The sequence below is a fragment of the Nicotiana tabacum genome, chromosome 3 (assembly GCF_000715075.1).
Source record: "Nicotiana tabacum cultivar K326 chromosome 3, ASM71507v2, whole genome shotgun sequence".
Classification (NCBI taxonomy): Eukaryota; Viridiplantae; Streptophyta; class Magnoliopsida; order Solanales; family Solanaceae; genus Nicotiana; species Nicotiana tabacum.
This window is the reverse complement of record NC_134082.1, coordinates 117,215,864-117,240,881: the sequence shown is the minus strand read 5'-3', so window position 1 is coordinate 117,240,881 and position 25,018 is coordinate 117,215,864. Positions and strand designations below refer to the sequence as shown.

The following is a 25,018-nucleotide window of genomic DNA, read 5'->3' as shown; positions in this document are numbered from 1 at the left end:
TGCTTGTTTGAAATATGCCCGGATTCAGAGTATTAAGAAAATCAGTAGGCAAACTGATAGTTACTCGTCTGCTAATTTTAATAGAACCGTTGTATATTCTGTTTGTGCTCATTTAGATATCCTGCCAATAGGATCCTAAAATTATTCAAAATTGCTTGTTTGAACAGCGTGCATTTGCTTGTCTATTTGTGGAGGTTAACTTGAGCCCACTTAATTCTTATGTGACAATCCTACTTGATATTTGTTTGTCGCTTTGTTTTCTCCTTTTAAACAACATAGGTAAGTCTAGAACCGCCTTAAATAGACGTCCTAAACACCTCCAGGACCAGAGGTAAGGGACGAGTAGTACACGGATAAGGTACGTACCGGATGTAATTAGAACGCTTATGTAATAATTTAAAAGGGGAGGATACTTGGGTAGTAAAGGAGATGATGACCTATGCGTTAATGCTACACGTAACACCTCAATTTGGGGAAGGCTACCGAGTATTGCATGGAACCACCATTGTAGACCTCGAAGGGTGCCTAACACCTTCCCCTCAAGGTAATTTTGAGCTCTTACCCAATCTCGGGAAATGTAAACTGGTTTGCATGATTTACTTGTTCTAGATGCCCTAACGCACCTTAATCCGTTAGGTGGCAACTCTTTAAACCTCTTACCCAATTCCAAAAGGAAAGGAGTTGTACCAAATGTCATGTCGAAACCCGGACTCCGCAAGGAAAAGAGGGCGCGACAGCATGATGACTCCGCTGGGGATAATTAAGCTCTTACCATAACAAACTTTCTTTTTGTGAATTATTCTTAAGCATGCTTTATTTTGTTAATGTGTGTGCACCCTTTCCCTTTCCCCTTTATCTGGATTTAATTGCCTATTTTCAAGCACTTACGATTTCCTTTACTATAGAAACTAACTTGTCTCCTTGTTTTCTTTCTTAAACGTCTTTCAATTATTAAATATCGCATTTATCGTTTTTAACGTGCAAATAATTTATTGTTGCATAAATCATGCTCAACATCATATTCCACTCGTGCGTAATCATTCCTATAGCAATGCTTGATGAGTGTTTGCACCCTTCCTATATATCACCCTTTAAATTCGGAAAGGCTTATTTGCGGTGAAACTAGATGATCAGCGGTGTAGTCGATGATTCTGTGTCTTTCCCTCTCATGTTGTCCACTTGAGGGTACCAGTCTAGACCTCTATAGAAATCTTTCTCTGATTAATTGTACATGCATTATGGTCAAACCTAGCCGGGTTAATATGTTGTCCACATAATAACCCTTTAAGACAAGCCCCGTCCAAAAGTCAACCGAGTTTTTTATAATCCCAACGGACGCAATCACGATTTTGTGCTTTAATCTTGGAGAAATAAGTGTCAATACGCTAATCATTGTTGTATAAATAGTCGAATCTTGAGGGGGAAAGGACCTAACCATATTTGTTTTGCAGAAAATGAGGCACGATGTCCCCAGGTTCGACATGGTCCATAACATACCACCACTATTGCTAGATTGGTGGGAGGATCTTCCATTAAGTGATAAAAATCATGTGAAAAGGATCTTGGGAAATTTGCCTTCTCTATTGGACCTCCAGCCGAACAACATGTTGATCGAAGCTGCCACAATGTTCTGGGACAAAGAAAGAGCCGTGTTTCGCTTTGGAAACATAGAAATGTCCCCTCTCTTGGAACAAATAGGGTGATTCGCTGGGCTAACTTGGGATAGTCCTGGTTTATTGGTGCCGGAAAATGGCATTACAAGGGGGTTTCTGAAGGTGATGCGTCTGAAAAAGAAAAAAGATTTGGAGTGCCTGAAGAAATCTTACATACCTTTCGACTTCCTCTATGAACGATACTATCACATCAGATCTTATCGTGTTTTTTATGACAAATTCTCGATCACTTCCTTGGGTTGAATTCACCGTAGGGTATTTATGTTCATCGTCTGCTTCTCGGGTATGATAGTATTCCTGATCCAAGGGGATAGAATCCACACCCGACTGGCCATGGTAACCAAAACCTTGATGGGTGGAATCGAGGGGCAGACATATACCATTATCCCGATGATCATAAAAGACATATACCGGGTCTTAGAGAATTGTCAGAACGGGTACAAATACTTCGAAGGTTGTAATCTGCTGCTACAAGTTTGGTTGTTAGAGCATCTCCAAGAATGTCATTACCGTCAAGAGCTTCCGCGAAGGCCATGGAATAATCACATAGCTTTCCATAATCCTTAGAGAATGACTTATATCCCAGACAGGTTTGCTCAACTCGAAAATACTATATGATGGGCGCAATTTTTCAGCAATTTGACCGAGGATCAGGTTCAATGGATGTTCGAATGGTTCCCTACCGATGATTTCATCATAAGATCTAGGGATGTTCTACACTTGGTACTTATCAGATTGAGGGGCATATACCCTTATGCTCCCATCAGGGTTATGAGACATGCAGGCAGGAAACAGGCCATACTGCGAGTTGCTAAAATGAGTCATTAGCGGCAGATTTTCAGGATGATGACATCCCATACAAATGTAAAGCTCAACATATGTGGCATTTGAAAATTATCGTGGAAAAGGATACCATCGAGCCAGATCGATATAATGTTGTTCATGTGTACTTTTACCCATCATGGTTAGAAGATAACATAGCAGGAATATTCGAGCGAAGGGTTGGTCAAGGAAATAGAGTCATAGATGAAGTTTCCAAACACATGTGAAATATAACAAACTGCGCAAAAGAGCTCACGAGTCCGAGGCCGAGCACCTAGAGTGACACAAGACCGATATGGAACTAATTAATAAATGGAGGGAGACAGCTGTTAAATCAAGCGAAAGGTTGGAATATCTGGAGTACAGTCTGATGGAATTTGAGGGAAAAATGAGGAAGAGAGTCACCGATTGCTAGAACACCGAAGGAAGTAAAGGAGGACATTTAGCAAGGGCATACCTACTACTGAACCTGCACGAACTGGGGAATTTGATCGACGAAGCCAAAAACATCCAGCCTGGAGAAGATCCTTCGGGGACCAAGTAGATTAGGTTTATTTACTTTTTTCAAATGTAATAAGGCCAAGTGCCATCAGTGACTTATCTTATTTAGTGTCGTTTTAGATTCATCTATTTTTACATTAATGAAATGAGGCAATTATTGGCACTGAAATTCTCCAAATCAATGTGTTGCTAGGCCTACCTCGGGAACAACGAGGCTCCCAAATTAGGACGCAGATTTACATACCTGCAATATGTTTTTGAATAATGCAAACATTTCAGAATTCTTACTGACTTGTTTACCTTTGCTTTTATTTATTTTTATTATTCCCATCCCCTAAAGTTGGTTCGCACATACTGGCATCGTCAGCATATCACACCAGATCTAAAGGCCCTCCACCTCCTCCTCCTCCGAGTAATCCGAAAAGCAGAGGAAAAGCTAAGATGAATGATTTGAGTGGTATCCGAAAAGAAAATGCTGAGAATATTGAAACTTCAGACGGTCGGAGTACTCCGACCCAAAATGATTTGGTCCTGCGATTGGAACAAAAAATATTGTAGTTACAAGGAGAACTTGAGCAGGTCCGCAACTTGGCAAACCTCTCCCTCACCGTAAACATCCCAGACGTTAACCAACAAAAATGCCCAAAACCCAATACTTCCTCAAAACACACCAAACCAACATCCACAAAATCCTTCTGCATCCCATCAATATGCCACACCGCCTCAAAATCCCAATCCTCTATCGGTACCAACTCCTCCCCAACACCATTATCAACCAACCCAGTACCCACAAACCACTACCTATCACACTCTTCAGAACACACCATAACCTATTCCCGATCTTCAAAACTCGACCAACGACGACCACTACATCCAAATCCCTAGCACCCACCAAAACAACCCTATATACGTGGAGACCCTACCTAACTCCACTCAACCAATCTCATATACACCAGAATCCGTTGAGAAGGACCTGCTCATCAAGAACATGGCCGAGGAGCTCAAGAAGTTGACATGTCGAATTTAGGGTGTTGAAGGAGGTAAAGGGATAGAGGGTCTGAACTATGAGGATTTGTGCATACAACCAGATGTGGAACTGCCAGAGGGTTACCAACCTCCCAAGTTTGAAATGTTTGACGGAACGGGTGATCCCAAGGTTCATCTAAGAACTTATTGTAACAAGCTCGTGGGGATTGAAAAATATGAAAGGATTCGAATGAAGCTCTTCATGAGAAGTCTTACCGGAGATTTCATGCCCTGGTACATAAGTCAAAATCCTAAGAAGTGGGCCAATTGGGTGAGCATGGTATCAGATTTTATAGACTAGTTCAGGTTTAATACGGAGAATGCACCGGATGTCTTCTATATCCAAAACCTAAAGAACAAGCCAACTGAGACTTTTCGCGAGTATGCTATTCAGTGGAGGTCGGAAGCAGCCAAGGTCAGACCAGCATTAGACGAGGAACAGATGAACAACTTATTTGTCAAGGCACAGGACCCACAGTATTATGAAAGGCTAATGGTTATTGACAACCATAAGTTCTCTGATATCATCAAAATCGGAGAAAGGATTGAAGAGGGTAATTAAAGCGAGATGGTGACAAATTTTGAGGCATTGCAGGCCACAAACAAAGCATTGCAATTAGATGGCATATCGAAGAAGAAAGAAGTAGGGGCAGTAATGGTGGCCCAAGGCCCAAAATCTCCACTCACATATCAAACACCTACACCCACATACCAACCTTCACCTCCTAGATATTCTCAACCCGCCACCACCTATCACATTTATAACACACAACCAGCCTAATACCATTTGCCTCCAACCCGTCAAAATTACCAGAAAGCCCGACCTAATTTTGATCGCAAACCACCTAAACAGTACACAGCCATTGCTGAACCCATCGACCAGCTGTACGAAAGGTTGAAGGCCACTTGCTATGTCACCCCTATTCTCGTTGTGGCGATGGAGAATTCATCTCAATGGGTCAACCCGAATAAAACCTGTGCATATCATTCCGGTATGAAAGGGAACACTATTGACGAGTGTCGGACATTGAAAGATAAGATCCAGACATTGATTGATAATAAGGTCATATAGGCAAAGAAAGCTACACCCAATGTCCGCAACAATCCGCTGCAAATATCATAGGGGCGAAGGGATCAATGTGATAGATACAAATGAGGAGTGGGATCCCGAGGGATCAATTGGACTTATCAAAGAGGGTGATGATCCTAAGAAGCCCGCAGTCATGCTCAATCCTATTGTGGTCCAGGTACATCGGCCAGTTGAGGTTGAGGTAACCGTATTGGTTCCATTTGAGGTAGAAGTAACACCACTTGCAACCACACTTGTTCCATTTGAGGTAGAAGTAACACCACTTGTAGCCACACCTATTCCATTTGAGGTAGAAATGGCCACACCTTTCACTGTCATAGTAGCAACCACACCCACTTTCAAGTCCAACGCCATACCTTGGGATTACATTGTCGAAGCTAGGAGAAAGGGAAAAACAAAGATGGAAGAATATGGTGTCGCACAGGGAATGACCAGAACTGGAAGGATCTATACACCTGAAAATTTGGGAGGATCAAGAAAGGAGGCTGCTACCAAACAACCTGTCATTGAAACTGGACTAGACAATCTTTGGAGGAAAGTACAGGCGAGAGAATACTTTGTCGTCGGTCATTAAAACAAGACACCCGCCCAGATATCCATCCTATCTCTATTGCAAAATTCGGAGGCGCACAGGAGTGCTCTGATGAAGGTGTTGAATGAAGCTTATGTGCCGAACAATATCACCAGTGGAGAGATGGCCAACATGGTAGGGCAAGTACTGGAGAGTCACAAGATCACCTTCCACGAGGATGAACTACCGCCTGAAGGGTTAAGTCATAACAGGGCATTGCATATCACGGTACAGTTTGAGACAAATTCATTGCCAGAGTCCTAATAGATGGGGGTTCAAGCCTCAACATTTGTCCGTTGATTACTCTAAAAAGGTTGGGCAAAGATTTTAGTGAGATGCGAGTAGGGAGTATGAACGTGAAAGCATTTGATGGATCTCAAAGGGTCACGATTGGAGAGATTAACCTTTGTCTGCAGATGGGATGAACTTGGTTTGATGTTGAGTTCCAAGTACTAGATATATCAGTTACATACAATCTTCTATTAGGACGACCTTGGATACATGCCACTGGGACTGTGGCTTCCGCACTACATCAGGCCGTGAAATTCAAATGGAACCATCAGGAGGTAATCATCCACATGGATGGAAGTAACCCCATTTACACCAATCAAACAGTTCTGGTTATTGAAAATAGAAGAAGGCTAGGTAGATAGACTTATCACCACATTGAGCATGTCAACACAATTGAGAATGACAAGTGGTGGAGCAAGAAAACATACTGGCATAGTCTGGGTATGAACCTGGCAAAGGGCTTGGGAAGAAACTACAGGGCATTACCAAACCAATACAGTTGAAACGTCACGGCACAACTTTTAGGCTAGGATATCCATACACCTGGCAAGAATATAATGATTGGTTGCCACCATGGGCTGGTCCTTATTACCCTCTCGAGCAGCCAGTGCCACATCTGAGTCAGACTTTTTACTAGGCTGATACAATATGGGGATCTGCAGAGGAAGAAGCTTTGGCTGAGTTGAGAAACTTGTTCCTAGAAGAGGAGAATATGGATTGTAATGTGATAGTTGATGAGGAAGAGGAAGAAGGCCTTACCATTCAGACTGTGGAGAATGGAGCTATTCTCGAGAATTGGACTGGCACACCATCCCGGGCCTGCCGAGTTCTTGGGTAGCTTGGCAATTAGCTTGACTTGTTTTAATAGCCATGCTAGGCATTTAAGATATTTTCAATAATTTTGACGCATTTTGTTTCAAAATAATTGCTAGAGTCATCAAGCCGTAGCTATTTTAGATATTTTCAAATTTAATTAATGCATTGCTATTTAGTATTGATTATTATCATTCACATTTTTCTTCACAACAAAAAAATAGAATTATTGCGGCGATTAAATAATGGCAGTTCAACGAAACCGCCGCAATATTTATCATAATATGGCAGCGTTCCAGATGCCATTAGTGCGCAATGTTAAACCGGCATTTTTTTTACAATTACGGCAGTTCTAAACCGCCACTAATTAGACGAAATTTTTAATAATTCTTTTCCGCTAATATTTAATGTTATTATTCAGTAACATTATTAAAAATATTAGAATTAAATTTAATGATAATGTAAATATCATTCAAAGACCTAAAGCTCCCCAAACAGACGGTACACACCTTCTCTGTCTCTCTCTCTACACAGTCTCTCTCGTTCTCTAAACAAGCGATTTCCCAAATTAAATCACTGTAATATAAGAGGTTTAAGGAGATTAAAATGATGTAAGATGGTCATATCCGTTAACGATTCTCCCAAATCCTTTATCTTTTATGTAAGGAAATCAGATTTCAACTCGTTTAAGGTAATGTGTTTGAATTAGTCTATAAATAGCCCTTTTTCTGATAAATACTCACTTCAATACGTCTCCGATTTCAAGTCGTTCGTGTAATACCTTCCAAAATGTTGTTGATTTCACTATTTTAAGGCGTGCATGTGTGTGTATTGGATTGATATCAGTTTAAACCACTAATTTTAGCCATGAATTTCACTGATTTAGGTTTCGATTTTGCTGTTTTAGCCATTGATTTCATTGATTTTAGGCGTGCATCTGTGTGTATTGGACGAAGATCAGTTTAAATCACTGATTTTAGCTATCGATTCACTGCTTAAGCCCATCAATTTTACCGTTTGGCAATCAATTTTATTGATTCGGCCGTCGATCTCACTATTTTAGCTGCCAATTTCTGCTAATAGTTTTATTTTTTTCCGTTTATTTTTGTATCAAGTTTTGTTAATTTTCTATTCAATTAAGTCTGTGTTTATTTAAATTTTGACATTTTTAGTTTTTGTTCTGCTAATATTAACCTAAATATCAATTATGGCCTCGATAAGTAGCCAAGGAATCTAAAACAGCTGGTAAAGCTATTGGGATCGACGTCGACAAAATTATATTTGATAGGTATAGCTCTTGTCAGTTAACTTTATCCTTTCTTTTGAGCAGCTGTAATACATTCTGAATTCATATTTGTTGAAAATCAAAGCTTATTGATTCTTTTATTCCTTGCTACACTTGATTGTCATGAGCTTAGAGGACAGGGTCGATATGTTTTCGCATTGTTTTTCAGTTTCCCTTCTATCATCTCCATATCATTCCTTTAGATAATTGTTCAGCTAGTATTCCGGTCTTCCAACCAACATTTGAATCTCAGTTTCAGTCTTTTCCCTCATTCAAATTATTGATTTTTCTTACTAAAGTTCAACAACATTTAGAATGCAAGCTATCCTTTCTTTTTCCATTCACTGGAATATTTTGTACTTCCTAATAGAAGAAGAAATTGTCTAACTATTTCAATGTTTTAACATGATATCACTTCTACTGCAATAAGTTATGCTCATAAGCGTTTATCTACTGATCATTTTTGTGTTCAGTTCTTTTGTGTAATTAAGATAGACCATTTTATTCCCATCATTGTTGTAGACTCCCTTCTCTATCTCCTATGTTTAAGTTCTTAAAAAGACATGACTATGGAATTCTATCTCTACCTCATGTTTGATTAATTTTGAACAAATATATGTCTTCCTATTACATTTTCTCTTTGTGTTTAAGCCAAGTTAGCATTAGAAACCATGTATTAGGATTTTTTCTTTCTTCCTGCTAAGTTTTGTGAACATCAGTCAGGCTACATGTGCAATTTTCCTACTTTTTTGCATGTATTTGCTATGAGTTGAGAAAATGTATCAAATAATGCATGCTGATGGTATAAACAAATTTAGTTTTTCCTCTATTACAGTAATGAAGACTTCACTAGACAAGTGACTTTGATGATATGGATAATTCATGCATGTTGTAGTTTTTGTTTTTCCCTAAATAAGTTGCACATGTTCTTTTCTTTGTTTATTTCTCGCTTTAGTTTCCATGTATTCTTCAGAAGTTAAAAAGTGAGATTAAGTGATTACTATTCTTTTGATTTCCATATAGTGGCTATGAACTAGCTTTTTCATTTTGATATTGTGATGTTATCTCATATCTTCTTTTCTAACCATGCCAATTGATAAATCTTGGATTAACAAACCACGAAATACACTTGAATATGCGAATGGGCTTAGAAAATTTCTGGATTTTGCTTTTAAGTATGGGTCTATTGATGGGCGTGTAATTAAGTGTCCGTGTCCAAAATGTAATTTTAAGAAGTGGCAAAGAAGAAATGTAGTTGAAGAACGCCTGATTTGTAAGCCTTTTCCAAAAACTAATAAAGTTTGGTATTTTCATGGTGAAGAATCAAATGCAACTATGCCACAAACGTTTCAGAGCACACATTTCATACAAGAAACTCTGCATCTCCAAGATCCAATGGTAACCCTGATTAACGATGCATTTGGTTTCATGGGGAACAATGTCAATGAGCCTGGTGTGTCTTGTGATCCTATGAATAGTGAAGAAATATTTGATGAAGAATATGCCTAATAAAGAATATGCAAAGTTCTATAAACTGGTCGAAGATGGCAATCAACCATTATACGAAGGGTGCACGAAGTATTCCAAATAGTCATTTCTAGTCAAATTGTATCATATCAAGTGTTTGTGCCGAATGACTGACAAAGCGATGAGTATGATATTAGAATTGTTAAAAGATGTCTTTGAAGATGCCAAGATTCCTGTTTCTATTTATGAGGCCAAGAAAACCATCAACAAACTTGGCCTTAATTATACCAAGATCCATGTTTGCCCAAATGATTGTATGTTATATTTTGGGGAAGATGAAGGTTTACAAGAATGCAAAAAGTGCAAGATATCTAGGTGAAAGACAATAAAAAGAAGCAGCCCGCAAAGATTTTGCGCTACTTTTCCACTAAAGTCAAGGCTACAGAGATTGTTCATGTGCTCTAAAACTGCTGAGTCAATGAGATGGCATTCTTCAGCGGGTAACCAAGATGGATTGATGAGGCATCCAAGGGATTCTTAGGCTTGGAAAGCATTTGACTTGCTTCATCCTGAATTTGCTGTAGATCCTCGAAATATACTACTAGGCCTAGCTAGTGACGATTTCAATCCTTTTGGATCAATGGCAACAAACTATAGTATTTGGCCAGTGGTTCTTATTCCATACAATTGTCCTCCTTGGGAGTGCATGAAACAAACTTCATTCATTCTTTCAATGATCATTCTATGAAAACAAATGCCTGGAAATGACATAGACATACAGGCTCTTATCCAAGATTTGAGAGAATTGTGGTACGATGGAGTGTAGACATTAGACTCTTCAAATAATGAAAATTTTAAAATGCGAGCAGCCTTGATGTGGACGATTAGTAATTTTTCTAGGCTTGGCACCTTATCTGGATGGAACACAAACACTCAGTTTGCTTGTCCCACGTGTAACTTTGAAACAGACTCTTGCAGGTTGAAACATAGTAGAAAATGGTGTTTCATGGGTCATCGTCATTTTCTTGAAAGTGGTCATCGATTTAGATTGCAGCGTGTCAGTTTTAATGGGAAAATCGAGCAATGGGAGCCACCAATAGCATTATCAGGGTCAGACATCTTGAAACAAATTGAGGGAATCAATGCCAATTTTTGGAAAGTACTTGAGTCAAATGCCAAAGGTAAAATAACTCGAGGAAAAACTATTGCTGAAGATAGACCAAAACAGTGGAGAAAGAGAAACATATTTTTGATCTTCTTTATTGGGAATCTAACTTGTTACGTCATAATCTAGACCTTATGCACATTGAGAAGAATGTGTGTGAGAATGTGATATATACTTTGCTCAATGATACTGAAAAGTCAAAAGACAATCTTAAAGCTTAGAATGATCGTAAAGAAATGGGTATAAGGAAAGAACTTTGGGCAGATGATAATGAAAGCTATCGTCCAGCCTTGTTCACTCTTTTAAATTCAAAGAAAAGTAGATTTAAGAAAGACATATTTTTGCGTACTTTAAAGAATTTCAAAATTCCCGATGGATACGCTAGCAACATTTAAAGATGTGTCGACTTGAAACAACAAAAGCTCAAGTCAATGAAGAGTCATGATTTTCACATTCTCATGTAGCACTTGTTACCAATTGCCATACGTAGTGTTTTACCAAACAAGGTGACTGCAATATTAATAGAGTTGAGTTCTTTCTTCCATTAAATATGTGCCAAAAGCTTAAGTCCCTTAGAACTTAACAGGATCCAGTCGCGATATTTTATCATCATGAATCACCTGGAAATGTTATTCCCTCCTACATTATTTACAATCATGGTTCATTTAACTTGTCATCTAGCTGGTGAAGCAAAACTTGGGGGACTTCAACAGTGTCGGTAGATGTATCCTATCGAGAGGTAAACAATATTTTTTATTGCTTGATTGGAGCTTGTTCATTAAGAATATATGTTAATTTGTATCCATCATCTAATTTTTGATCTTTTGTTTAGTTATTTGGGACACTTCAACTCCTATGTGCGAAACATGTCACAACCAGAAGGTTCTATAGCTGAAGGATATCTAGCTAAAGAGGCTATTACTTTTTGTTCACAATATATTGAAGGGATTGAGACAAGATTTAATAGTCCAAGCCGTGTTGACGATTTTCCGGAGGATAGAGGCTCGGCGAATTCATCTAGTATTTTCCCACCAGTTGGTAAAGGTCTAGGAGCTGTAACATTTGAGTTGTCACCTATGGCAAAACATCAAACACATCGATATGTGTTACTAAAATGTCCACAAGTCATGTCATTCATTAAGTGAGTATTTAAGGTAAATCTAAATTAAATTTGCATTAAATACATAAAAACTTGTGTTAATTGTTATATTTATATCAAAATCTCATTTAGTGAATTTAAAGCTTATGTGCGGAGGTGGTGGAAGGGTCGAAAGCCTTCAAATACGGAGATAGAGAAGATAGTTAGTAAAGACTTTATTGATTGGTTTCCTCGAAAGGTTGGTTACAAATGTATTAGAATTTTATAATTTTAAATTTGTGACTAACACATTTTACATTCTTATTTCAGATTGTTAATCTAGACACTTTAAATATTATGTCTGATGAACTAAAGTTTTTAGCAGATGGTCCGGCACCTTATGCTAGAAGATTTACCTCATTTAAGATCAATGGGTTCAAATTTCGGACAACAACTCGAGAGCATGGGTTGAAAACACAAAACAGTGGGGTTTTTTGTACTTCGTCCACATCTTGTATTGCTAGTGGTGCTGATGGAAACCTGAGGCAAGCAGATTTGCCATATTATGGTAAATTAGAAGACATCATTGAGCTTAACTACTATCGATTTAGGGTTACACTATTCAAGTGTAAATGGGCTGACATAACTAGGAATAGAGGGTTTAGAAAGGATGCATGGGAATTTTCTTCTATTAATTTTTCACAATTGATTCACATTGGTGATCGTGAAGAGCATGATCCATATATTGAAGCTTCACAAGCTCAAATGGTATATTATATGGATGATGAGGTGAATAAAGGATGGAGTACTGTTGTTCACTTGAAACCAAGAGACTTATATGAAATGGGAGAAGGAGAGAATGAAGTTCCTGAGAATGAACCATTTTCAGTGCAAGAGTTAGATCAATTCTTTGATGATGTGAATAATCTAATTTTAATTCAGGATGATGAAATTGATGAAGTATTAGGTGAATGCGATATTGAAGATGAGATTGGGGAAGATGAACATATTTGAAGACCCACTGCCAACTCATTTAGCTACTTTCTTTTATTAATGAAATTTCAGTTGGTTTCTATCTGTTTTGATTCCGTTATGTTTTATTTGCTTGTTCTTATTGCTTGGTTTAAACCAAGTTAAAGTTGCTCCTTATACAGAGAAGTAGAGTCATGTTGCATGTGTATACATTCTCTTTTTTATTCTGTTTCTAATGTTATGTCTTTGGATTCTCTTAGCTTTGTCTATACTATAGCAGATTTTTGTTATACAGAGCTTACATCTAGATCCAAATACTTGGCTATTGCTGAACACCTATAATTCTATGCAACTTAATGATGATTGCATTGTTACTATTATTTCTACTTGAATGTTCTAACAATGGGCTGAAATGTGTATCATCTAATCTATTAGAGCATAAAACCTCAGGGAAGAATTTAATGCAATTTATGCCTCTGAATTTAATGCTCGTTGGCTATATTTTGAAATTGCATATTACTGATTTGTCATTTTGTTCAATCATGTATGCAGAGATGCCGAAGCAAAATCGGGTGAAAAATCTATTCAAATCAATCAAAGGGAGATCTTCACTTGCTCCAGAGCAGTCATCACACACTCAGTCTCAATAATCACATGCTCAATCTGAGACTCAAGCTTCATCTTCATCTTCTGATTGAGTTTCTTCACATCATACACATCCCATCGTTCCATCTTCATCAACTAATAGAGTTTCATCACATAATGTCGTTCCATCTTCATCAACTAATAGAGTCTCGTCATAGAATGTCATTCTATCTTCATCATCTGATAGAGTCTCGTCACAGAATGTTATTGCTTCTTCATCATCTGATGGAGTCTCTTTACAACCAACTAGACGTAGACGAGTTATAGATGACACGGAGTCGGAGCCTTGTGTTTGGGTTGTTAACGTTATAAGTATGTAGCCTTTAGGTTCCTATAAGTGAATCCAGAAATTGCTAGTGGACGATTATATATTCTGCAACTTCTACCACGGAACACATGCTGGTTACGAGTTATTTCTCCCTTTCTTTTTCTAATTGGGTTTTGTGGCCAATGAACCAAAGCTTTTGTCTGGCATAACTTCTAGCTAAGGCCACACATCTGCAGGTGGTCGAGGCTTACTAGAGATATCTGATATCATGACAGCCTATTACCAGGTTACTGAAGTACTTGATTTCTTGCAAGATGAGGGATCCGATTATGCCTTTGCTCCATATTTCAGCTGGGAAATTTTTCGTTGCCATCTTTTGAGCAACAGAGAAGCCTAAGCCATTACATTTATTGTAGATTAGCTTGGTAGGAGGAAAGGGGTGATGGCCCTAAGCTTGAGGTTCTGATTCTTGTCTTGCTCATTTTGGTTATTTCTAATTCCTAGTTCTTTCATGTAACTTCTTTACTGTATGTTCTCCATCCAATGAAGTGGAAACTAGGGTGATGGAAGATTGGGTGGCACGGGCAATCACTCTATTCATGTGTTTGTAGTTAAAAAATAGTAAAGATGTTAAGCCTCTTGGTTGGGTTGTTGGTGTTAAGCAATTTTTGGATTCACTTATAAAATTAACTCCGCGATTAATATTTTAATATGGTCTTTATTTTATTGCAGATGAACATCAAGTGATAAAATCAATTAGGCTGAAGGTTCAAGATGTCCATAACTTGGAGAATGGATCGTGCATAATTATAGAATGTGATGAGTTTGCTCAACCTATTGGAAAATCAGCCAACATTCTTGCAGGATTTTTGGGGGGAGCTTGCTACAAATCCTCGCTACTTTTCAATTGGCTTTGAGAGTTGGGCATTAATGCCTAAAACTTTTGTGTATCGTGTTGTTAATGATTTCGTATTGGTAATGCCTTTTAATTCTTTTGTTTAGTTTGTATGTTATAGTTGTTTTACTTAGATTTTTGTTTGAAAGAGTTGATGTGTTGTTGATTGGAAACTCTGTTAGCAGTAAACTAACATATATTATTTTTGTCAAGTCTCGATTTTTCTTTAGGAGTGATCAGAAAAAGATAAAAGGTTGGCTTAACAATTCGCTTAACAAAAAGTGGAAGGAATTCAGGCTTAAACTATAGCATGAGGCCGAGGATCCATTATTGACCAAAGAAGATATCATTAAGAATGCTCCAGAAAGCATTCCCATGGGCCAATGGGCATTGTATGTTAACTATTGGTTCAAAGAGGAAACAAAGGTTCATATTCTTCTTCTTCTTATTTCACTGCATGTCTTTGTTGCTTCTTCTCTGCCACAGTTGTGGCTTCTTCTTTTATTGTTTGTCTCTGTTGCTTCTTCTCTGCACTATTGTGGCTTCTCTTTTTTTCCCTTCTTCTTCTTCTTCCTTTTCTTGCTCTTCTTTGTTTCATGCAAGTTTATGCTAAAATAATACAAGTGTACCACTTTATGGTAAAGTCCATATAGAGATTTTGATTTTGAATTAGTCAACAAAGTTCTCTTTCACACTCTGCTGGATTATAAGTCATAAAATAAGAGGTTCTAGCTATTGAACATATACTCAGAAATAAAGCAAGCACCCTAAGAGGTAGTAGGAAAAAAAATCTTCAATTTTCAAGAAGAATACATCCTTTCTGTATGTGGTTTCTGTAACCAGAAAGATGGAAGAGGAAAGTGTACATAGTGTCAGCATGTATCTTTGATTTCAGAAGCTCTTATATATATTCAAGAAAGAAATTACTAGTTTTAGAATCTAGTTGGGCAACTATTATATGATAACTTTCTCTTCTTACCCATCATTCAAGATATTGTGCGAATAGTCTATGAATTAAAACTTAAAATAAAGTAAAAGTAATCTACTCTGTTAAGTAGTTTCCTAGATAATCGAAGACAAACGTTCTTGATACATTCAAAATCTGGAGGAACTGCGTGGGAAATGTGAATGAGTAAGAAGCTAGACCGACTTGCTCTTAGATAAGGGATAGTACCAGAATCTCATATTGATATCTAGATAATGTTTCCTATAAAAATGGGCACTGAAATTGGAAGTTTGACACAAGGATGGTAGTTGATTTCTTTGTCAATAATTTGGTTGTATAACTAGTGGGATGAAATAGACAGATTACCTGAACAGAAGTAAAAAGTTTAATGCTATGCCAATGAATTATTAGAAAACCTCATAGTATGTCTAGTTAGGGTCTAATTGACACACAGTATATTAAACTGTGTTACATATCCTTTATTCTTGGTTACTACTACTTAATAAATGTCACGACCCCCGTTCGCCCTCCGTGAACTGTCATGACGGCACCTAGTCTCGACGACTAGGTAAGCCTAACAAGTGCGGAAAATAAATGGAAGACTTGCGGAAATATAACTCAAAAGCCAAGAATAACTAAAAGGAAAACAATATATAGAATGTCGCCCGGCATATACAACAGAACATCTCAAAATTCTAAAACACTATCCCAAAACCCGAAAACTCATGCGAACACAAGCTACAAGAAATACAGTAAAGTGCTCTAATCTCCAGAATGTCTACATCAACAGTAAGATAGAAAGGCTAACACTACAGGATAGAATAAAGATAGAGACTCCATGGTCTGCGGATGCGGCAGATGTACCTCGAAGTCTCTGAAAGATCTCCCTGCCTCAAGGGTGATAAGCCTGGGTAGAGGTACCTGGATCTGCACATGAAAAACATGCGCAGAAAGGGCATGAGTACACCACAGCGGTACTCAGTAAGTGCTAAGCCTAACCTCGGTCGGGTAGTGACGAGGAAGGTCAGGGCCCTATTGAGGTAAATAATAATAAACATGACTGGATAAGATAAATAGTATAAATGAGAATCTACAGTAAGAATCTATACAGTATGATAACAGTACAATTACGGAAACATAAACAAAGGCATAACACAAGGAAAAACACCGCACACAGCAAGGATAATAACTGGGGATATCTTGGTATCCCGAAGATCTCTTGGTATCCTCAATATGTACACTAGGGATCTCTTGGTATCCTCAATATATATGCCAGGGATCTCTTGGTATCCTGAGAATCTCTTGGTATCCTCAATATACGTGTCAGGGATCTCTTGGTATCCCGCACCTCAATCCAGGTCATAAATACGTGCAGGGGATCTCCCGGGATGCCGTCCCATAGTCCTTAATTATAACACACAGCAGCAGCTCAAGAATATCAAAATAAATCCCAAGTTCGTAACAAGTAAATAGTTAATTCTAGACTAACATGATTCACATAATGCAATTAAGGGAGTTTAAGCAAATAGGCAATTAAGTCAACTAAGCATACTTTTCTAAACTAATACTGGCTAAGTTTGCAAGTAGAATAAAAATGGGTAAGAAAGGAACTCAGTTTAAATACTTAAAGTAAACCTGGATTTTTAACAATTAGCTCAAGTACACACTAGTCACCTCACGTACAAGGAATCTCAACTATCAAATATCATATCCTAAGAGGAAGGTCCTCACACAAGGTTAGACAAGCCACTTACCTCGAACCGGCACAAAATCAACCTGAAACCACGCTCTTGCCATGAGTACTCGACTCCAAATGGCCCAAATATATTCAATTCAATTATATAATGTAAATAACACTTCAAGTAACTGATTCTACAATTTAATTCTAAGTTAATACAAAAAATTATGTAAAATGACCAAAACGCCCCTCGAGCCCACATCTCAGAATCGGGTGAAATTTACAGTCTCAAAAATCTCGTACTCTCATGAGTCTATACATAACAAGAAAACTGAAATCGGAGTCCAAATGACCCCTCAAATCTTCATTTAAAGGACTCTTAAACCCAAACCCTAATTACCCCTTTTCCCAAATTTTTCACCACTAATTAGGTCTTTAATAACATGAAAACGAGTTATAAAGTCAAGAACGTTACCTCCAAGTGATTCCCCTTTGTTTTCCTCAAAAATCCCTCTTAGATGCTTCAAACCCGGATGAAAGCGGTGGAAGAATGGCTCAATTTTGCAAAGGCAACTATTTATATGTTCTGCCCAGCGATAACCGCATTTACGGCCCTGGGACCCCATTGCGGTCCCGCTTCTGCAGACAAAATGTCGCATCTATGAATCTTACTGAAACGCCAGCTTCCGCATCTGCGGACCTTTATCTGCAGAGCGGTTCCGCTTCTGCGAGCCTCTCACCGCATCTGCGGTTTCTGAAGAATCGACCCAAAGCCGCTTTTGCAGCCCAGCATCCACGGTCCCCAAGCCGCAGATGCGAAAATACCAGAAGCAGCAATGCTACAGCTACTGCAACACTTTTTCAACCTTCTCGTCAACCATCCGAAATCACCCCGAGGCCCCTGGGACCTCAACCAAAAGCACCAATATCACCTAATACCTTATTCAAACTTGTACCAATCCTTAAAACACATAAAACAACATCAAAACCTCGAATTAATCAAGGATTTAAGCCTAAGAACTCCAAATTTCCTCAAAATACGCTTTCGATCAAAAACCCAACCAAACCATCTCCGAATACCCTGAAATCAAGGTCTCTGGTGCTCATACTTCACCTGTTGACAGTTGAGACACCGAGAAACGAATCCAACTATATCTTTCTTCATCTGCCTCTACAAATAGTACTGCCTCAAATCCTGATACATCTTCGCGGCACCCGGATGGATGGAATACCGCGAACTATGGGCCTCCTCTAGAATCAACTCTCGCAGCCCATCAACATTGGGTACACAAATCTGACCCTGCATCCTCAATACCCCATCGTCACCAATAGTCACATCTTTGACATCACCGTGCTGAACCTTATCCTTGAGGACAAGCAAATGGGGGTCATCATACTGCCACTCCCTAACACGGTCAGCTAAGGAAGACCTAGAAACCATGCAAGCTAGAACCCGACTGGGATCCAAAAGATCAATCTCACAAACTAGCTGGCTAAGGCATGAACATACATCACCATAGGCCTCTCCGATGCTGGTAAATATGTCAAACTCCCCAAACTCTTTTCCCGGCAACTCAAGGCATCAGCCACTACATTAGCCTTGCCTGGATGATACAAAATAGTGATGTCATAGTCCTTCAGCAACTCTAACCACCTCCTCTAGCACAAATTTAGATCCTTTTACTTGAACAGGTGCTGCAAGCTCCGATGGTCAGTATAAATCTCACAGGGAACCCCATATAAATAATGGCGCCAAATCTTCAGGGAGTGAACAATGGCAGCTAACTCAAGGTCTTGAACAGGGTAGTTCTTCTCATGTATCTTCAATTGTCTGGACGCGTTGGAAATCACCCTACCGTCCTGCATCAACATCGCTCCGCGGTCAACCCTGGAGGCATCACAATAGACCGTATAAGATCCTGAACCAGAAGGTAATACCAAAACTGGGACTGTAGTCAATTCTGTCTTGAGCTTCTGAAAGCTCACCTAACACTCCTCCGTCCACTGAAACGGAGCACCCTTTTGGTCAATCTGGTCATAGAGGCTGTGATCTGTGAAAAGCCCTCCACAAAGCTACGGTAATATCCTACCAAGCCAAGGAAACTATGGATCTCTGTAGCTGAGGATAGTCTAGGCCAACTTTGCATGGCCTCTATCTTCTTCGGATCCACCTAAATACCCTTACTAGATACCACGTGACCTAAGAACGCCACTGAATCCACCCAAAACTCACATTTCGAGAACTTAGCATATAACTTCTTCTCTCTCAAAGTCTGAAGCACAGCCCTCAGGTGTTACTTATGATCTTCCCGACTCTGGGAATACACTAAAATGTCATCAATAAAGACAATGACGAACGAGTCAAGATACGGTCGGAACACACTCTGCATTAAATGCATAAAGGTTGTTGGGGCATTGGTCAGCCCAAATGACATAACAAGGAACTCGTAATGACAATACCAAGTCCTGAAAGCAATCTTCGATATGTCTGGCTCCCGAATCTTTAGCTGATGGTAACCTAAGTGCAAATAAATATTAGAAAACACATGTGCGCCCTGAAGTTGGTCAAACAGATCATCAATACGAGGCAAAGGATAATGGTTCTTCACCGTAACCTTGTTCAACTGGCGATAATCAATACACATACGTATAGAACCATCCTTTTTCTTCACAAACAAGACAGGAGCACCCCAAGGTGAAACACTGTGCCGAATAAAACCCTTATCAAGCAATTCCTGAAATTGATCTTTCAACTCCTTCAACTCAGGAGGACCCATACGATATGGAGGGATAGAAATGGGCTGAGTGCTTGGCAACAGATCAATGCCAAAATCAATATCTCTATCAGGCGACATGCTTGGAAGATCAACTAGAAACACATCGGGAAAATCCCGTACTACAGGGACTGAATCAACTGAAAGGGTATCGATACTGACATCTCTCACATAAATTAGATACGCGTCACACCCCTTCTCAACCATACGCTGAGCCTTAAGGAAAGAAATAACTTTACTGGAAGTGTGATCTAAGGTACCTCTCCACTCAACACGCGGTACACCTGGCATATCCATTGTCTCGGTTTTGGCGTGAAAATCAAGAATAGCATAATGGGGTGACAACTAGTCCATGCCCAAGATAATGTCAAAATCAACCATGCTGAGTAACAATATATCGGCTTTGGTCTCAAAACCACTAAGAGCAACCAAACATGATCAATAAACACGGTCCACAACAAGAGAATCTTCCACATGAGTAGAAACATAAACAAGGGAACTCAAGGAATCTCGGGATACACCCAAATGCAGAGCAAAATAAGAAGACACATAAGAGTAAGTGGAGCCTGGATCAAATAGAACCGATGCATCTCTGCGAAAAACCAATATAATACTTGTGATGACAGAATCAGAGGCAACAACCTTGGTACAGGCAGGAAGGGCATAGTATCTGGCCTGGCCTCCCCCTCTAGGGCGACCTTTACCTCCATGACCTCCACCTCTAGCTGGCTGAGCAGGTGGGGTAGCAATTAGAGCTGTAACCATAGCCTTAGAACTCTACGGGGCATGTTGTGACTGAGAAGTCGGTGGGGGTGCACTCCTCCCAAGTCTAGGGAAATCCCTCACCACATGGCGGGTGTCGCCACACTCAAAACAAGCTTTGGGAGGACGTGGTGGCTGTGACAGGCTCGGTCTAGGTCTGCTAGACTGACCGTTGAAAGCACCCCGCACATGAGGCGTGCTAGAAACCGGAGGTGCATAATAATGCGCCTGAGGCCTAGGAGGAGCTAGAGCACTGCTGGCTGCTGGAAGAGCTAAATGAATGGGGCGACTCATATAACCCCTACCATGACGACCTGAAGCTGGGGCACGGGCACCTAAGAAATGGCCCGACTCTCGAGACCTCTTGTCCTGCCTCTCCTCCTTCTCCCTAGCATGTATACCCTCAATGCTCCTAGAAATGCTCACCACCTGCTGATAAGAAATATTCATCTCTAACTCACGAGCCATGCTAGACCTGATGTTGGGAATAAGCCCCTTAATAAATTGGTGAACCCTCTCGCGAACAATAGCAACCAAGGATGGTGCATGCCTAGCCAAACTGGTGTAACGGACAACATACTCTAAAACACTCATAGCACCCTGGCGCAAATGCTCAAACTCTGCGCGCCATGCATCTCTGAGGCTCTGAGGAACATACTCTCTCAGGAACAAATTCGAAAACTAAGCCCAAGTCAGTGAAGTAGCCTCATCTGGACTATCTAACTCATAGGTGCACCACCAATCATAGGTGGCTCCTCGAAGCTGGAAAGTAGTGAAAGAAACCCCGCTCGATCCTGAGATACCCATAGTATGGAAAATACGGTGACACTCATCAAGAAATCCCAGAGCATCCTCCGATGCTAGACCACTAAACTCAGGGGCTTGTACCTCTTGAACCTCTCAAGCCTCAGTTGCTCCTGCTCGGAAGCCGCTGCCATGCCCTAGGGCTGAACTGGCACTGCAGGCAGTACAGGAATAATCTCAGGGGCCTACTCAACATGCACTCGCTGCTCAGGAGTGGGGGAGGCGGGATTTTGTGCTCCTCCCCTGGCCTGGGATGTAGCTGTAGCAAGGGGAAGCAACCCTGCCTGAGCCAAAGTGGTGTACATGCTCATGAACTGTGCCAGAGTCTTCTGAAGGGATGGAGTAGTAGTAGTAGTAGTAGTAGGCATGTCAGGCGCCTAGACTCCTGCTGGTGGTACCTCAGCGGCAGCCGCAGGTGCTCTGGCTACACCACGGGTGCGTCCTCGGCCTCTACCCTAGCCTCTGACGGCTGCAGTAGGGGCACGGGTGCCTGATCATCTCGAGTAGCACGTGTCCTCATCATCTGTGAGAGAATAGAAGACAAAAGTTTAGAATTGTGATGTCAACAAGGAATCAAATAAAGTGGAAATTTTCCTAACAGTTACATAGCCTCTCTAGATAAGTACAGACATTTCTGTACCGATCAGCGAGACTCTAAGAAACCGGCTTGTGTTCCGTGACTCCTATGAGCCTAGGGCTCGGATACCAACTTGCCATGACCCATGTTTGCCCTCCGTGAACTATCGTGACGGCACCTAGTCTCGACGACTAGGTAAGCCTAACAAGTGCAGAAAATAAATGGAAGACTTGCGGAAATATAACTTAAAAGCCAAGAATAACTGAAAGGAAAACAGTATATACAATTTTGCCTGGCATATACAACACAATATCTCAAAATTCTAAAATACTATCCCAAAATCGGGAAACTCACGGGAACAGAAGCTAGAAGAAATACAGTAAAGTGCTCTAATCTCCAGAATGTCTACATCAACAGTAAGATAGAAAGGCTAACACTACAGGATAGAATAAAGATAGAGACTCTTTGGTCTGCGAACGCGGCAGATGTACCTCGAAGTCTCCGAAAGATCTCCCTACCTCAAAGATGATAAGCCTGGGTAGAGGTACCTGGATCTGCACATGAAAAATATGTGTAGAAAGGGCATGAGTACACCACAGTGGTACTCAGTAAGTGCGAAGCCTAACCTCGGTCGTGTAGTGATGAGGAAGGTTAGGGCCCTTCTGAGGTAAATAATAATAAACATGACAGGATAAGATAAATAGTATAAATGAGAATCTACAATAAGAATCTATATAGTATGATAAAAGTACAATAACAGAAACAGAAATAAAGGCATAACACAAGGAAAAATACCGCTCACAGCAAGGATAATAACCGGGGATCTCTTGGTATACCGAGGATATCTTGGTATCCTCAATATGTACACTAGGGATCTTTTGGTATCCCAAGGATCTCTTGGTATCCTCAATAAATATGCTAGGGATCTATTGGTATCCCCAGGATCTCTTGGTATCCTCAATATATATGCTAGGGATCACATGGTATCCCGAGGATCTCTTGGTATCCTCAACACCCATGTCAGGGATCTCTTGGTATCCCGCACCTCAGTCCAGATCATAAGTACGTGCAGGGGATCTCCCGGGATGTTGTCCCGTAGTCCCAAATTAAAACACACAACAGTAGCTCAAGAATATTAAAATAAATCCCAAGTTCGTAATAAGTATACAGTTAATTCTAGCCTAACATGCTTCACGCAATGCAATTAAGGCAGTTTAAGCAAATAGGCAATTAAGTTAACTAAGTATACTTTTCTAAACTAACACAGGCTAAGTTTGCAAGTAGAATAAAAATAGGTAAGAAAGGAACTCAGTTTAAATACTTAAAGTAAAATCGGATTTTCAACAATTAGCTCAAGTACGCGCTTGTCACCTCACGTACAAGGCATATTAACTATCAAATATCATATCCTAAGGGGAAGGCTCCCCACACAAGGTTAGACAAGCCACTTACCTCGAACCGGCTCAAAATCAACCTGAAACCACGCTATTGCCATGAGTACTAGACTCCAAATGGCCCAAATCTTTTCAATTCAATTATATAATGTAAATAACACTTCAAGTAACTGATTCTACAATTTAATTCTAAGCTAATACGCGAAATTATGTAAAATGACCAAAATTCCCCTAGGGCCCACGTCTCGGAATTGGGTGAAATTTACAATTTTAGAAATCTGGTACTCTCACGAGTCTACACATTACAAGAATACTGAAATCAGAGTCCAAATGTCCCATCCAATCCTCATTTAAAGGCCTCTTAAACCCAAGCCCTAATTACCCATTTTTCCCAAATTTCTCACCACTAATTAGGTCTTTAATCACATGAAAACGAGTTATAAAGTCAAGAACGTTACCTCCAAGTGATTCCCCTTTGTTTTCCTCAAAAATCTCTCTTAGAAGTTTCAAACCCGGATGAAAATGGTGGAAGAAGGCTCAATTTTGCAAAGGCAACTATTGATATGTTCTGCCCAGCGATTACCGCATTTGCGGCCCTAGGACGGCATCTGCGGTCCTGCTTCTGCGGAAAAAATATCGCATCTGCGACTCTCACTAAAATGCCAGCTTCCGCATCTGTGGACCTTTAACCACAGGAGCCGTTCCGCTTCTGCGAGCCTCTCACCGCATCTGCGGTTTCTGAAGAATCGACCCAAAGCCGCTTCTGCTGCACCGCATCTGCAGTCCCTAAGCTGCAGATACAAAAATACCAGAAGCAGCAATGCTACAGCTACTGCAATACTTCTTCAACCTTCCCGTCAACCATCCGAAATCACCCCGAGGCTCTCTGGACCTCAACCAAAAGCACCAATATCACCTAATACCTTATTCAAACTTGTACCAATCCTTAAAATACTTAAACAACATCAAAACCTCAGATTAATCAAGGATTTAAGCCTAAGAACTCCAAATTTCCTCAAAATACGCTTTCGATCAAAAACCCAACCAAACCATCTCCGAATAACCTGAAATTATGCATGCACATCCCAAATGACATGACGGAACTATTGAAACCCTCGGATCAAAATCTCACTATCAGACCGGAAACTTCCAAAATTTAACTTTCGGCATTTCAAGCCTAAATTAGCTACGGACCTCCAAAATACAATCTAAACACGCTCCAAATCCCAAAATACCCAACGGAGCTAAAGAAACCATTGGATTTCCATTTCGAGGCCGTCTTCACACTGTTCTAACTTCGGTCAACTTTCCAACACTTAAGCTCTCATTTACGGACTAAGTGTCCTGAAACTCACAGAAATTCAAAATCGAACATCCCGACAATTCACATTAGCAGAAATAAACATGGGGAAAGCAGTTAATAGGGGATTGGGGCATTAATTCTTAAGACGACCGGTCGGGTCGTCACAATAAATGCGTATTATATAGACCTGCAAGTGTCCTTTAAGTGGCCATATTGTA

General features: G+C 40.0%; 1 long non-coding RNA gene across 1 annotated transcript; it reads left to right on the top strand.

The window, feature by feature from the left end:
- Nucleotides 1-7,272: 7,272 nt before the first annotated feature.
- Nucleotides 7,273-10,285, top strand: LOC107794168 (uncharacterized). Its single transcript, XR_012707746.1, has 3 exons — nt 7,273-7,478; nt 8,012-8,075; nt 9,394-10,285. It is a non-coding gene; the product is annotated as an uncharacterized LOC107794168 (long non-coding RNA).
- The last annotated feature ends 14,733 nt before the right edge of the window (nt 10,286-25,018 follow it).